Genomic DNA, 15,054 nt, shown 5'->3' on the forward strand with positions numbered 1-15,054 from the left:
AAGGATAAATTAGCCAGGCATTGTGTATGTGTGTGTGATGGAGTGGAAGAGTGTTCTCAGCAGAGAGAACAGCACTGCAAAGGTCTGGAGGCTAAAAAGCATCGCGTCCCTGAGGAACTGAGATAAGTTCACTGTTCCTGGATACAGAGCGTAGTGGGGTTTTGTAGGACCGATGAGATTGCATGTGTGAATCATATGCTACAGAAAAGGTGAACTCTCCTAACATTCCGTGGGCCGGGTCACTAGCTAAGCACTTCCCATGCACTCTCTCATCAAATCCTCACTGCAACCCTCTAAAATACTTGTTGTTTTGCCCTCTTCCAGGTGAATTAGAGAAGTGTGACAAGTTGACATTCACCATGCTTTTGTTGTCACAGAGCCTGGCACCAAACAAAATAGTTCAGGCACCAAGGAGGGGATCAAGTTGTTTGCTTATTGAGTGAGTGAGTGAATGAGTGAGAAAACCAGGAACAAATCTGGGAGCCCTAGAGCAGAGCTGAGTTAGACAGAAATAGCCCATGGGGCCTGCAGAACGGAAACAGGACCACAGTGTCATTCAGACAAGGCAAGAAAATATCCTGACACCCAGGTGTGATTCACACTCACAGCTCTGAAAGTCCTGGTTTCTCCTGCTCCTTCTTACCCGCCCTTGATGGAGAACCCATTCCAGAGGGCACCTTAACCCTCAGCTCCCTGTCCTATCACCTCATCACAGAAGGACATGGAATTGACCTGGCACAATGCATTTTTCAAAGTCTGCATTGTTGCATTGAGGATTTATCTAGTGACCTACATTGTGCCTTCTCACAGCGTGGCTTTTGGGATCCATAGCAATCCAGGAGGAGTTCACCAAAGTGCAGGTTTCCAGACCTCATTCCAAACTCTGAGGGTGGGGTACAGAAAAATTTAAAAATCTGTAGGTTGTAGATTTTCACAGTCTCTTCAGATGACTTTTAGGCAGGCTAACGTGTGAGAGACAGCTCCAGGAACCAGCAGAACAGTCAGCATTTCAGTGGGCAGCCTGCATCTCCCATAGAGGTCCTGCCCGGCTAGAGATGGCTATGGTTGCTGAAGCCCAACTGTGTGCCAGACTCTAGGCTAAGCCGTTCCATTCATGGCTGGCTCAGGGATCCACACAATGGGCCAGGGCTCTTCTCATCATCTTACAGATGAGGAAACCAAGGCCCAGAACATTGAAATACCTAGCCAGAAAGCTGGCTTTCCTCCATCCAAGCAGCCTAATCTGTGGTTTAGAAAATAGCACCTCATTTAATACAGGTGCAAAAATCTGTTTGTGGCTTGGAGAAGGTCGTTTGGTTGAGCTCACCTTGCTGGGGTGTGAAATAATTTTTTTTTCTCTTTCTTTTTCTTGTTTTGTTTTGTTTTGTTTTGTCGCTGAGTCATTTGCTCAAGAGAAAGACCCCTAAGGGCTTTTAGAACAAGCTGGGGAGACACAATATGAATCTCAGCTCCAAGGGAGGAATGAAAAGAATCAGACAGTAGGAAGGTAAGGAGCATAGCCTAGGACCTAGGGGATCTGGCATCTTGTACATGGGGGACTGATTCTCTGAGCCCTCTAGGCAAAGCCAAGCTATGGCACTTAACATGTTTATAGACACTGGATCTTTGCTTAGCGCAAAGAATGAGCCTGATGGATGGATTCATGACCTGAGAATGCCTCCAGAGAGCCATGTCTCTGTCCCACCAGCCCATGTGTTGAGAAGAGAGCCTAAGGCTGATGTTGAAGGATTTGGGCTAAGGATCCAGAGATCTGAGTGTCACTTTGTTTTTGGTCTCTTTGCTAACCTTGAGTCAACCTCCATCCCTCACTGAGCCTCAGTGTTACCTGGATGATGCTGGGTTTAAACCAACTGCTTTCTAAGGATCTTCTGGTTCTAGACTGTAAATTCTTAACCTCAGGGCCTGGCACAGAGTAGGTGCTCTATAAGTATGCCTTGAATACATGAACTTGCTTTAATACAATATTCTGTTCCTGATGAAACTGAGGTCAGATCAGTGGTCAGCTCCTTCTCCCATAGGTACAGACACCAACTCTGATCAAGTGCTATCTCTGGGTTCTGTCTCCAGCCTGTTTGACCCTCCATCGTCCGGTGCAGTGCCTCAGTTTCTCCCTCCTTCTCCTTCCCTCCTACTACCTATAGTCCTGGCCCTTCCTATCCAGCCATTGTAGTGCAGCCTGGGAATCTTCAACTGGAACTAGTACATCTCTCTTCCCAAACCCCAGTTGCCCGTTGATTGCCCACTGGCATCTCTCCTGTGTACCCCAAACTACATTCCACCCCAGGCCCTGCCATTTTCTCCAAAGCCAGGACACAACAACTTTCACAGAACAATTTTCACAGCTCACCTGGAGGAAGTTGGAAAGAGCAGGGTAGGATAAGGCCACCTTACTGAGGGCCCATGTGTCCTATAGGTCATGGCACCGCAGTGTGGAGAAGGGGGGGGATACACTGGTCCCTCTATACATGTAATATGCCTCAGTAGCCCCACTCTAGATGTAGGAAACATCACAACTGACCTGTTGGTGGGGGCAGGTGCAAGGAGGGCCTTTTTGGACCTTTTTGTGGCCAACCTAAAGACAATAATACAGATTTGCAGGAAGAGTAGATAGTAGGGAGCTACTCCCCTGCTTGTTGTGCTCTTTCACTGACCAGCTGTGTGGCTATGTGTGTCACTCAGCCTCTGAACCTCAGCATCCTTCTCTGCAAAAGGGCTGTTGCAGCTCACCTTCCTCAGGGTTGCTGGGAGGATTGCACAAGATAATGGGAGTGAAGGTACATTGTAAACTCAGAGTGCTTTGCACATACTAGGTATTATTATCGAACATTACCAGGAAGGGCTGGCCCCTGTCCAGAATTTGCAATCTCCGAATCCTTCCACTTTTAGCTGCTCCCAATAATGGCCTGCCCAATGAGGCTGGCTGCATTTCCGATTTTGGCTCCGAGGAGAACATTGATCTGGAGTGTGCTTTGCAAGGATGGATGAGTGGACACCCAACCACTCTCCAAACTGGATCTCAGCCTCTAAATGATTAATGCATTCAGGCTGCAAATAGTACCCTACATGCCGGTGCCTCCAGGATGCTTGGGAAAAAATACAGCCTCCTCAGCACTTTCGAACATGAGGGCATGGCCGAAATGAGGTCTGATGTTTGCTAAATTTAGGATTGGGTGCTCCTTCATGTAAACAGGATGTTGCAGTGTTGGGCAGCAGGGTTTGTCTTCTCTATTCAGATGGGTTGAGGCTTTGTTTCCTCCTTAGTAAACTGGAAAGAAGCCTGGGTTAGAAATTAAGAGATGTAGGCTTGGGTCTTGACATTCTCCCCAACTGGTTGTGTGTCTTCTGCAAGTTTTGACTTCCTACTTGTAAAACGGAGACATCAATCTTAACATGGGAAAGCTCTTTGAGAACCAAGAAGGAAGTGCCAGGTAGGTACAAAGCTTCTGGGTTTGTTAGTAGACTGTGCATCACATAAAAACTTCATGGAGCCATCTATAAATTCTTGGACTCAGAAATGGGGCACAAATGGGATGTCAGTTACTTCTGAGCCCATCCTTATCCCTGAGCCTATGGCAGTTGACTTTAGGCATCTGAGTCTCAGAGATGCTCTTTCCTCCCTTCATCCCTTAGTACCCAAGACAAGACCGGCACATAGTAGAGTTTCAGAAAAATGGTCATTGCGTGGATGAGGACACATTTGCAGTAACAGAGACCAGATTCTCCACCCAGTCCCACAAGGAAAATGCACCAGACAGAAATATCAAATAAACCACAACTCACCTATAGGTGACCACTATCCTGTGATCCCCACAACGGCAGGGACGATGGTTTGGAGTATCTGCCATTAATTCAATTTAGACGTCAACTTTCAGGCTCCCTCACCCTAGCTTCCCTCACAGAAACATCCATGACAGTGAGCTCTACCTGGAACATCTTCATTTTAGAAGAGAATCAGCTGTGCAGACAAGTGTATGAGCCTTCACCACCAATAGGGCAGCAGCTGTCATCTTGAAATCTTGGAACAACACGAGCCCTGCATTCAGACTTCTGTTTTGTTGTTTTTTTAAAGATTTTATTTATTTATTTGACAGAGAGAGATCACAAGCAGGCAGAGAGGCAGGTAGAGAGAGAGGAGGAAGCAGGCTCCCTGCTGAGCAGAGAGCCCGATACGGGGCTCGATCCCAGGACACTGAGATCATGACCTGAGCCGAAGGCAGCGGCTTAACCCACTGAGCCACCCAGGCGCCCCTCAGACTTCTGTTTTGTTTCTCCCTCTAGTCTCATTTATTGTTCTGCTAGAAATTACATGCATCCCCTTGGCTTGCAGTCCAACTGGCCAGAGCTAGCCATGTAGCCTGAAGTCAATGGCAGAGGGGTGGGGAGGCCAGTAATGCACGGGAGCATCTGTGCTATTTGAAGCATCCTAAGACCCAAGGCTTGACTGAGAGATGGCCCTTTATAATCCAGGTCGGGCCTACCAAGCAGCTGTGTGTGCCAGGCTGTCGCAGGGGTTTTCCAGTTTTTCCCTCATGCTTTCCTTCCAACACCCCAGAGTGGTAGAAATTGCTAACTCCAGTTTGCAGATGAGTGAACTGAATCTCAGTGTAGCCAACCACCTCCTCGGGTTCACAAGGCCACTGACGAGTAAAGCCAGAACTCAAACACAGTTTTATTTTTTAGAATTCCAAGCCCAGTGCTTTCCCCCACCATGACACCTTATGGGCACAAACAGTCCAGGTGCTTCAAGACAAAGAAGTAAGAATGAGAATATGTGAGAACACAGGAAAGGTCAGAAAGTCTGGCAGCAACCAGAGAAGTATGTGTACTGCCATCTTCAAATGGTATCATTCAGGAAGGAAGCCCTGGACTGGGAAAAGTGATGACAGGTGAAGAAAAGAGATGCCTTAGAAATGTGGCTTGATGTATTGGCTGCCTCCCGCAGAAGTCCCTGGGACACTGAACAGAGTCATGTAGATTTTGCCTCATCTTTGAGAAATGAGGACTGTCTCTTCATGTTCTCAGGTTATTTTTGAAATGAACATTTCCTCCATCCCACAGAGGATTCATTATTTGGAGTGTGTCATGGTTGTTTTGTTTTGTTTTTCTGGGTTTTGGGGCTTTTTTTTTTTTTTTTTACCATCAACTTCTTTTGGATCTAGTTGAATCCCAGAGGGGATAATAAATATATGGGGTAGGAAGCAAAACAAAGAGAGAAAAACAACCTCAATTTTCAACAAACTACCTTTAACAAATGGATTCAGGTCTTCATCTGCTCTTTGCCAACCTATAAGAGGCTCCGTTCTGAATACAATAACCACAATTTGGAGAAGTACAGCAGTGGGGTTGGGGAAGGGATGGTCTGTTCTTGTTCAGAAGAGCCCTGGTTGTTCAAACTTTCTCATACAGGGCTAGCATTGGTGGACGACTACCCGTCCCAGGCCTGTCTGAGCAGCTCTGCTGACTGATTCATGGAAGACCACTTGATCACTCAGCAGCTCTGACAGTGAGAATGTTCACCAGTCCACTGGCTCCACAACTGCCTTCCTAGCCCTACCCCCTCCATGCCCTTGCTCTGCCCCATCTGTCTTTCCTGGGACAGTCTAAAGGGGTGCATGTTTTATTAGGTTGCTCAGGCATTAAAAAGTGGGTGGCTGATCTGTTCCACACAACCCAAAGCCTTGACCGTCAAGACTTTTCAGGTTGTATCACATCAGGTCATAGATGGCAGCCACACCCAGGGAGGTGTGAAAACCTGAAGGACAGAACGGTGTTCCCAGGGCCACCCATGAAGCCTCTGCATTCATGAGTATTGGTTGCAGGGAGGGGCATGGAGTTGAAGAAGCTCTTTCTCCCAGAAATGACTCACTGTCACTCTGATCCTGTCATAGGTGCTCACGCCCACTTGCAGTTCCCTGTCACCTTTAGGATGGAATCTGACCACCCTCAAGTGGCTTCTGAGGCCTAGGGTGTTCTGGCTGCTCCCTGTTCTATTACGCAAGCTTCCCTCTTCCCACCAGAACGCTGCACGGCTTCTTAGGCATCTCCATGCAGCCTGCTGCTTCCACCGTGCAGGCTCTGCTCCCGCCATACCTGCCACCAGGCACGCCCCTCCTCCCAGTCTCCTTCAGGCCCACACACGCACTTATGCACCCACATACCCCTGGGTATCTCTCACGTGTCACCTAAGATGGGCTCCCAGGAGCCTCTCCAGCTGTTCCCAGACTAAAGTAAGAGTATTTGGTCAGTGCTCCTATTTCCCCTCTGTTGGGCCATTGAGCTCTGTATGGAGAGGAGAGGGTCTCATTCATCTGTGTCTCTTTCCACCCAGCACAGGGCCGGGTCCCACAAGAAGCACAGCAAACAGACGAATGATCCAGAGGCCCTTGGCAACTGTGGGAAGGGCTTCCAGTATTCCTCCCTGTTACTCCCATTTCAGCATCTGTCATGCAGGTCAGCAGGAATACAGGATTTGGTCCCCAGCAGTGCTCACGTTCCATTGTCAACAGAAAGATGCCCATGTTGGGCAGAAAGTACAAGAAGAGGGCCAAGAGGAGAGGTCTTTGAGATTCATTCTCTTCTCTTCTCTTTTACTTTCCTTTTTAGAGGATATAGTGGCCTTCAAGGGAAAATAGTAAAACAAGACAAAACACCAAACAGTTTTCATTCTCTTTTCTTCTCGCTCTCCATATCTATACCTGACTTTATGCAGTCATAGTTCGGACTGTGCATTTCCCCTTCTAACGAGATTTTCCCTGGGGCCCACACTCAGGCTCAGTCCTGGATGGGCAGACTGGGGGTATTTCGCCATGGGGGGGCAGCCAGTGGCAGCCCCTTTCCGAAGCCCCCCATGCTAGTTCTTGTGCTCAGGCCTCATTCCGGGTGCCTACCCCCCTTCTTCTCCTCTCTCCACCCTGCCCCTGAGCCCCTCGACACCACCACCACCACCACAACCTGCCTTGATGCCTAAGTGGGAGGGAGTTGATACGTATGGCTCATGCTCAGTGCTTTACGCTCAAGCGCGCATTTCGTGCTTACAACAGCCCAGCAGGGTAAGTGCAATTTCCCCTTTCCTAAAGGCGTGGAAACCAAGGCTCAGAGTGAGGCAGCTTGCCCACCAGCCACTGAGGGCTCTGGGGTCTAGGATTTTGGCTGTTCCTGAATCAACAGATCCAAGTACCCACTCCTGTCATCAGCCTGACACTCTGGTTCTTGCCCAGCAAACACCATACAGCCCTATTAGGATCCAGTTCTCCAGCTATCAGATAGAGATGGGCTCTACATACCAAGCATGTATTTCCTGAGAGCAAGCAGAGAATCTTGGCTGAGAGCACAGATGGGACAGTGCTGCCACTTATAGACTATGACCCTGGGCAAACTTTTCAACCTCTCTGTGCCTCAGTTTCTGCATCTGTGAAATGGGATCTGTCTCATAGGGCTGTTGTGAGGATTAAATATACTGATAGAAGCAAGCTACTTAAAACAGTGCTGGGCACAGAACACATGCTACATAATTACCCTTATTATTATGACTCATTATTATCGTCTCTTACTGAGACAAGTTCTTTCTAGGCAGAATATGCTCACACCCCACCCTTTTGGGCTCTCTACTATCTTATTTATTAGGGGGTTGAGGATATCCAGGTCATGGGATTTCCTGATAGATAACATTTATTGTAGCCCTATTTTGTGTCAAGCCTTTTCTATCCATTACCTCTACTCCTAACAAATACCCTGTAAAATAAGTATTCTTACCACCAGTTTTCAGATGAGAAAACTGAAGGTCAGGCTCCTGACTGGCCAGAGGCAGAGCCAGGAATCAAACCCAGGTGGATCTGGAGCCAGAACCCCTGCTCTCTTTCACCCCTGTGTCTTTTTTTTTTTTTTTTTTTTTTTTTAAAGATTTTATTTATTTATTTGACAGACAGAGATCATAGGTAGAGAGGCAGGCAGAGAGAGAGAGGGAAGCAGGCTCCCTGCTGAGCAGAGAGCCCGATGTGGGACTCGATCCCAGGACCCTGAGATCATGACCTGAGCTGAAGGCAGCGGCTTAACCCACTGAGCCACCCAGGCGCCCCACACCCCTGTGTCTTCACTGGAAGAAGCAGTGCTCGCACTGGTCTCTCCTTCTTCAGTAATCTTTTTGCTGGGGGTTTTATTTTCACTTTGAAGGTGTACCACCCTCTTGAGCAAGAAGCAGCGGCTTTGGGTAGATTGTGAAGACTTGATTTTCCAGCTCATCGATGATGTTGGCTGTGAGAGGCTGGGAAGACGGTCCCTGTCCCCTGGGTCTTTCCCAAATGGAGCCTGTGCCTTCAGCAGAAGTGCTGGTCACCAGGATGGCCCTAGCATTCCTCCCCAGGTCTCTGGAAAGTTCTCTTGGGGAAGTTGGAGGTGAGAAACTTTCTCCATCCTTCCCTCCTTTTGCCTTCTTCATTCATCACCAAATATTCTTTGAGTTCTACTTATTTAGAGAGTCAGGCCCCTGAATAAGGGGACTAGCAATTACAAAGGTCCTGAGGTAGAAGGGAGTTGGTTGGGTTGGGGAACAGAGGGGAGGTTAGCATGAGTGGAGGTGGCTGAAGCTGGGGAAGTAGGAGAAGATGAGTATGGTTAAGTGGGTAGTGGCCAGACTTTTGTGGGCCTCCTCTGCCCTGGGAGGAATTGAGGTTCTATTCCAAATATAGATGCCCTTGGTTGTTCTGAGGCTAAGAGGCCATATGTGAGCTTATTAGTGGCTCTGCCTACACCTGCTCTATCCACCCCAGGATCACTCCATTCATGTTCTCCCCACCCCCGTAGTTGCTCAGCTATAACTGCAAGGTCATCTTCAGCTCTTCCCTCACCCTTACCATCTGTCATCTGATCCGTATTCCCTTCTAAAAGATTCCTTAAGTCAACCCTTCTGATCCAGCCCTGGGCCCGTCCCCTGGGTCAGGGTCCCCGCTCTGCACAACCCGTCTGTGTGACATGTAGCCATGTCCTCCAATGTCTCCGATCTCCATTGCTTCCTTGGAATCCATCCTTCACAGACTTCCTCAAACTCAAATCAGGCAGTGTCCCTCCCGACCTGCAAAACCTTCCATGTCTCCCCATGACCTAGGCTGCGCTGTCCAACATGGTAACAACTCACCACGGGTGTTTATTTAGATGTAAGTTAATTAAAGTTAAATAAAACTTAAAATGCATATCCTCAGTCGTGTGAGCCACACCTCAAGTGTTCAGTAGCTCCCGATGCCTGCCATATTGGACAACACAGGTATAGAATATTTCCCTCACCACTGAAAGTTCGGACAGCACTGGACTTTATGAGATAGAATTCAAACTTGTTGGCCTGGTATTTGAGGATTCAAACAATGTGAGCTCTACTGGCCTGTCCCAGTTCATTTCCCATCAGCTCTTCCCATGCACACTTAGCTCCAGTCAAATCACACAGCTCTGTAATCCCCAAACTGTTGTGTTAGTGTCTTGTGCGCCCTTCTAGGGTTTTATGCAGACACATGCAAATATGTGTGTATGGGGTGTGTGTGCTAATAGATATGTGTCTATGTGGAAGTCTATTTTCTTATTTCTTCTCTTTATGCAAAAGGTAGAGTACTACGGTTTCTTTGGGGGAATTATGAAAATGTTACAAAGTTTAGATGGTGGTGATGGTTGCACAACTCTGTAAATATACTAAAAGCCATTGAACTGTCACTTGAAACAGATGAACATTATGGTAGGTAAATTACATATCAATAAATCAATTTTTTAAATTTATTGAGATAGATCCATTTTTTAGAAAAATATACAGAATGACTGTTTTGCATCTTGGGTTTTTTTTCCCATGTTACAAAATACCTTGGCATTCTTTCTCAACCAAGGTACGTAGGGCTTCCTCATTCTCTAGACAACTGCAGAATGATCCATTGTGTAAATTTCCATTATTATTTACCAGGCTCCCAGCTGATAGACACTTGGGGTCACTCCAGCCTTTTGCTGTTCTGGACAGTGCTGGAGGAATAACATGTTCCATGTGTGGGCTGGTGTATCTGTAGAACAGACTTCTACAAATGGTATTGCTGGGTCAGAGAATGGCTGCATTTGTAATTTTGACAGATACTGCAAATCTCTCTCCATAGAGATGTTTTGGTTTACAACTCCCACTAGCAGTATCTTAAAGTACCTATTTCCCCAGCTTTCACCAACAGACTTTTGAATGGTTCGTCAGTGCAGTTTTAAATTACATTTCTCTAATGAGGAGGATTGAGCAGATTTTCATATATTTAAAAGTCTCTGGGGTTCATTTGGGGGGAAACTGCCTGTTCACACCATTTTTATTATGTTGCTGGCCTTTTCCATCTTGATTTACAGAAACTCTTAATACATTGCAACAATTATCCTTTGCCTGTGATGTAAGATATTCTTTTCTCCTAATTTGTAGTTTGCCTCTTATAACTTTGCTTATGTTTTTTTCTTCACACAGAAACTTAAAAGATTTTTTATTTAAAAAAAAAGATTTTTTATTTTATTAAGTTCACCAATCTTATCTTTCCTGGCTTTTGGATTTTGAGTGATAGAAAGACCTTACCTTCTCCAAGGTTTTAAAGTAATTTGCCCGAACTTTATTTTGATAATTTACAGGTTTATGTTTTTGCTATTAAATTATAATTTTGATCTGCTTGATCCATTTGGTGTATGGTATGGTGTATGGATTCAACCACATCTTTTTCTAAATGACTACCCATTTATCTTAACAGCATTTAGTAATAAATTCATTTATACCCCCACTGACTTGAGATGTTGCCCTTATCATATACCAACTTCCTGAATGCATTTGAGCCCATTTCTGAACTTTCTACTCTGTTCCATTGGTATGCCCATCTCTTTATGTGCCAGTACCATACTGGTTTAACGATTGGAGTTTTGTGGTATAAATCCAATTTGAATCCATCCACCTGCTCTGTGATGCCTTCCAAGATATCCTTAAACAAATTAGACATCCCTTCCCCTCTGCTCTTAATGGACCTTATGCCTCTGACCCCTAGTAGACTGCAAGCTCCTTAAGATCAGAGCTTTCCCCTCTATGACTGGGTTGGGGTCTGGCAAGGGACCTGGCAAGGAGCAAGCCACCAACACCCACACTCATCCCTCCTTCAAGTACACAAGACTGTGATTTCTCACACATCACATTCTTCTTATTTGAAAATCAAGACAACTTCCCTGCCTTGAGCCTTCTGGCATTTCTCTGAGAGTCTTCCCAGATGTCTCAGGACCTGGGCTGGAGGCTCTGCAGCGAACTTGGGTGTCTTTTCAGGACCGGCCACTCCTCTTCAGACTTGGGACACTCAAAAGGCCCCAGGGACTGGCCTCTCCTCTCCTCTTTTGGTCATGAAGCCCCATTGACCCAGCTCCTCTGTGTCCAGTGGGAGGTGCCCTCTCTTTGTGGAGAGAAAGTAGAATTGGAGTCCAATTATTCTTTCGTCTGTCAACATGACAAGAAGGGCACTTTGCCCTGCTCTTGGTGTCCACTCTGCACTAGAAAAAAAAAAAAAAAAGCCTTTTCCGCTGACCCCAGTGAGTTTTTGCAAGTCTGGGCCAGTCCATGGCTGTCAGCTCTTTTTAAGTATCAGGCCACTTTAAGGGCTGCCCAGCACTTGGCAAACATTTCTGGAACCAATCCTTGATACCAGACACTGTGCCATGTGCCAGGGGGGCACTGAGATGGCTTCCATCTGTCCTTAGAGAACTGCATTTCCAGGAGGGCACATGGTTGGACAGAGGGAAAAACACAAGCATGGCATTTAATGCAGTAAGGTGTGCACTGGGTGGTCTTTCTGGCCCCCAGGTCTCTCTTCTGCAATGGAGCTCAACATCATGTGGCATTTTCTCAAACCTGGGTTGGACTTTGAACCTGTCTGGACTCCCTCATCCCCACATTGTACCTGTGACAACACAGGAAGTGACAACACCATAGGTCCCGGGGAAGCCAGAGTCAGGGCTGAGAATTGGGACCTGGAGCCCGATTCTCTGACTTTCCACCAACCTCACTGTCCTCTCTCTCTACCTCACTCCCAACCCAACTAGCTCCACGTCCAGTCACAATAAACCTCCCAGACATCTCTTGATTCCCTACCCTCCCCCTGCCTCCACTGCTGCAGGTAGGACCCCAACCAGCATCCTCTTTCCTCTGGATTACTTCAGTGCCCCTGCACTGCTTCCCCCTGCAGGGCACAGGGAAGCCAGTGGGATCTTATCAAAACTCCATTCTCATCAAGCATTTTGTTTAATAACTCTGTAAGTGTACTAAATCATTCCTTAAATATACCTATTGCTTTTCTAATTACTTAAACTTTTTATTTTGAAATAATGTCAATTTGCATGTGATTTTAAGAAATAGCAGAGAGGTCCTGTGTACCTTTCAAAACCCAGTTTCCCCAACTGGCAACATCTTGAATTATTGTTCCCTGTTGTTTTTTGTTTTTGTTTTTGTATGTTTTAAAGATTTTATTTATTTATTTGACAGACAGAGATCACAAGTAGGCAGAGAGGCAGGCAGAGGGAGAGGAGGAAGCAGGCTCCCTGCTGAGTAGAGAGCCTGGTGTAGGGCTCAATCCCAGGACCTGGGATTACGACCTGAGCCAAAGGCAGAGGCTTTAACCCACTGAGCCACCCGGGTACCCTGTTCCCTATTGTTTTTAAGATAAAGATAGAGATTGTTTTGTCCTCCTTCCTCACCCCAGGCCCTTTGCACTTGTGTTTCATACTTTCCTGAGTATTTCTCACCCCTATACATATTGTTACTGTGTTTTAGTCTTCAGACCAAGCAGTCCTTCATCAGAGGAGTCTTTGTGACCATACAGACCTTCTCATGTCTCTTCTTTCATGGTGTTGTGTGTGTTTGATTTTCCCTTATGAGTACTTACTTCAGGATATAAATATACAACAATTTGTGTTTTTTGGATTATTATTCTCCTCTACTAAACTATGAGTCTGTGAAAGTCAAGATAATATTTGTTTTGTCCATTGAAACATTCCCATAACCTAGTAGAGGGTCTGGCATTGAGAAGGGACCAATAAATATTTCTCAAGAGAATCAGTGAGCAAACAGGGGGAGTGAGTAGGGAGAACAGACATGATGGTGAGCATGATGGTGAAGATATTTTTTTTTAAGATTTTATTTATTTATTTGACAGACAGAGATATCACAAGTAGGCAGAGAGGCAGGCAGAGAGAGAGAGGGAAGCAGGCTCCCTGCTGAGCAGGGAGCCCGATGCGGGGGCTTGATCCCAGGACCCTGGGATCATGACCTTGAGCCGAAGGCAGAGGCTTTAACCCACTGAGCCACCCAGGCACCCCAGATGGTGAAGATTTTATTAGCAACCTTTTTTTTTTTTTTTTTTTTTTTTAAAGATTTTTTTATTCATTTATTTGACAGAGAGAGATCACAAGCAGGCAGAGAGGCAGGCAGAGAGAGAGAGGAGGAAGCAGGCTCCCTGCGGAGCAGAGAGCCCGATGTGGGGCTCGATCCCAGGACCCCGAGATCACGACCTGAGCCGAAGGCAGCGGCCCAACCCACTGAGCCACCCAGGCGCCCCTTATTAGCAAACCTTTATTGAGTGCCATGCGATATACTCAATACTTATGTGAATTGTATTGTTTAATTCACTAACACTTAAAATATTCTCAATTGTCATCTATCTAGCTTTTTCCCCTTGACTTTTTAATCACTGCCTGATGTTATATGTTTACTTAGTACCCTGATTCCTCATTAATGTAAATTTCACTAGCTCAGAAATTTAGTCTTTCCACTTCTGTGTCCATAGAGCCTAGTTCAGTGCCTGGTGCATTGTAGGTGCCCAATGAGTGTTTGTGGAATGACTGAATGATCTTAATAAACGTATGGGGTGGGTAGAGTTACTACCCCTACCTCATTTTAAACATGAAGAGATGGAGGCTTGAAGGAAATTAAGTACCTTATCCAGATAAAGGCCACACAACCATGCCTTGAACCTGAACCCTCTGACTGTGTAGCACATAAATTTAACTGTGAAGCTTTCCAAGTTTGGGTTCCCCCAAAACAGACCCTGAAACCAGGATTCAAGCCCAAGTAGTTGATGTGGAAGGTGCTTCCAGGAAAAGACAGTAGGAGAGATAGGAGTGAAGCAGAAAAGGGAAGGGAAGGAGTCCAACAAAGGTATGTCATCGAGCAGCTCACCCCTGTGGCCATTGGAGCTGACTTGCATTGGGTCATCTGGGAGCTGGTGTAGACTCACAGGCTCCAACTTATCCAGCCTGAGCAGTGAGGGGATTGGCAAACTCCCACCCACACCCCTACCAGTTCCTTGTGGAGGGGTGCTCACAGGGGCTGTTCATGTCTGGTAGGCCTGGTTCGCCCCACATGTGGGCTGAAGCTCCCCGAGTCAGACAGAAGATCCCAGGCACAGAGCCACACATGGTTGCTAAGGGAATAGAGTGGGGCGCTAGCAACACCTCTTGGGGATGCCATTCAGAGTCTCACCATCAAAAGGTTGCTGTATTTTCTCCAAAGACGACATTTAAAGACCACATATTTCTGGGAGAAAAGCCTTTCCTCCTCCTTCCCCCAGGCTCAGCAGCTCTCCTCCCCCACACGTTCTTCTCACTTCTTGTGGGCCTAACACCCTCTGAGGTCTAGTTTAGATCCTGTCCTTCATCCAGGCTGGAGGAGGCCCCAAGGAATGCTTGGTGCACTTTCCCACCCAGCAAAGGGGCTCAGCACAGCTCTAGGGGGAAGTTCATCTGCTTAGCGGCTGGAGTCTGATCCCTGGGTGGCCCTATTCTACCCTCCTAGCTCCCACAGAACTCCCTCTGCTTGAGCCTGAAAACTCTCCTCTCCCTCCTAGTGTTCTCTGCAGTTCTGGGGGAGAGAGGTCTTCTCGCTTCCAACTGCATCAGTTTTCCTGGCAGCCTCTTCTGGCATGTATTAAACCCATAGTACCTTTTAATCCCCCAGGGTACCCCTTCAAAGCCATGACTTCCGAGTGAGATGGGATCCCTCATCTGAATCTGAGGGGC

The sequence above is a fragment of the Lutra lutra genome, chromosome 1 (assembly GCF_902655055.1).
Source record: "Lutra lutra chromosome 1, mLutLut1.2, whole genome shotgun sequence".
Classification (NCBI taxonomy): Eukaryota; Metazoa; Chordata; class Mammalia; order Carnivora; family Mustelidae; genus Lutra; species Lutra lutra.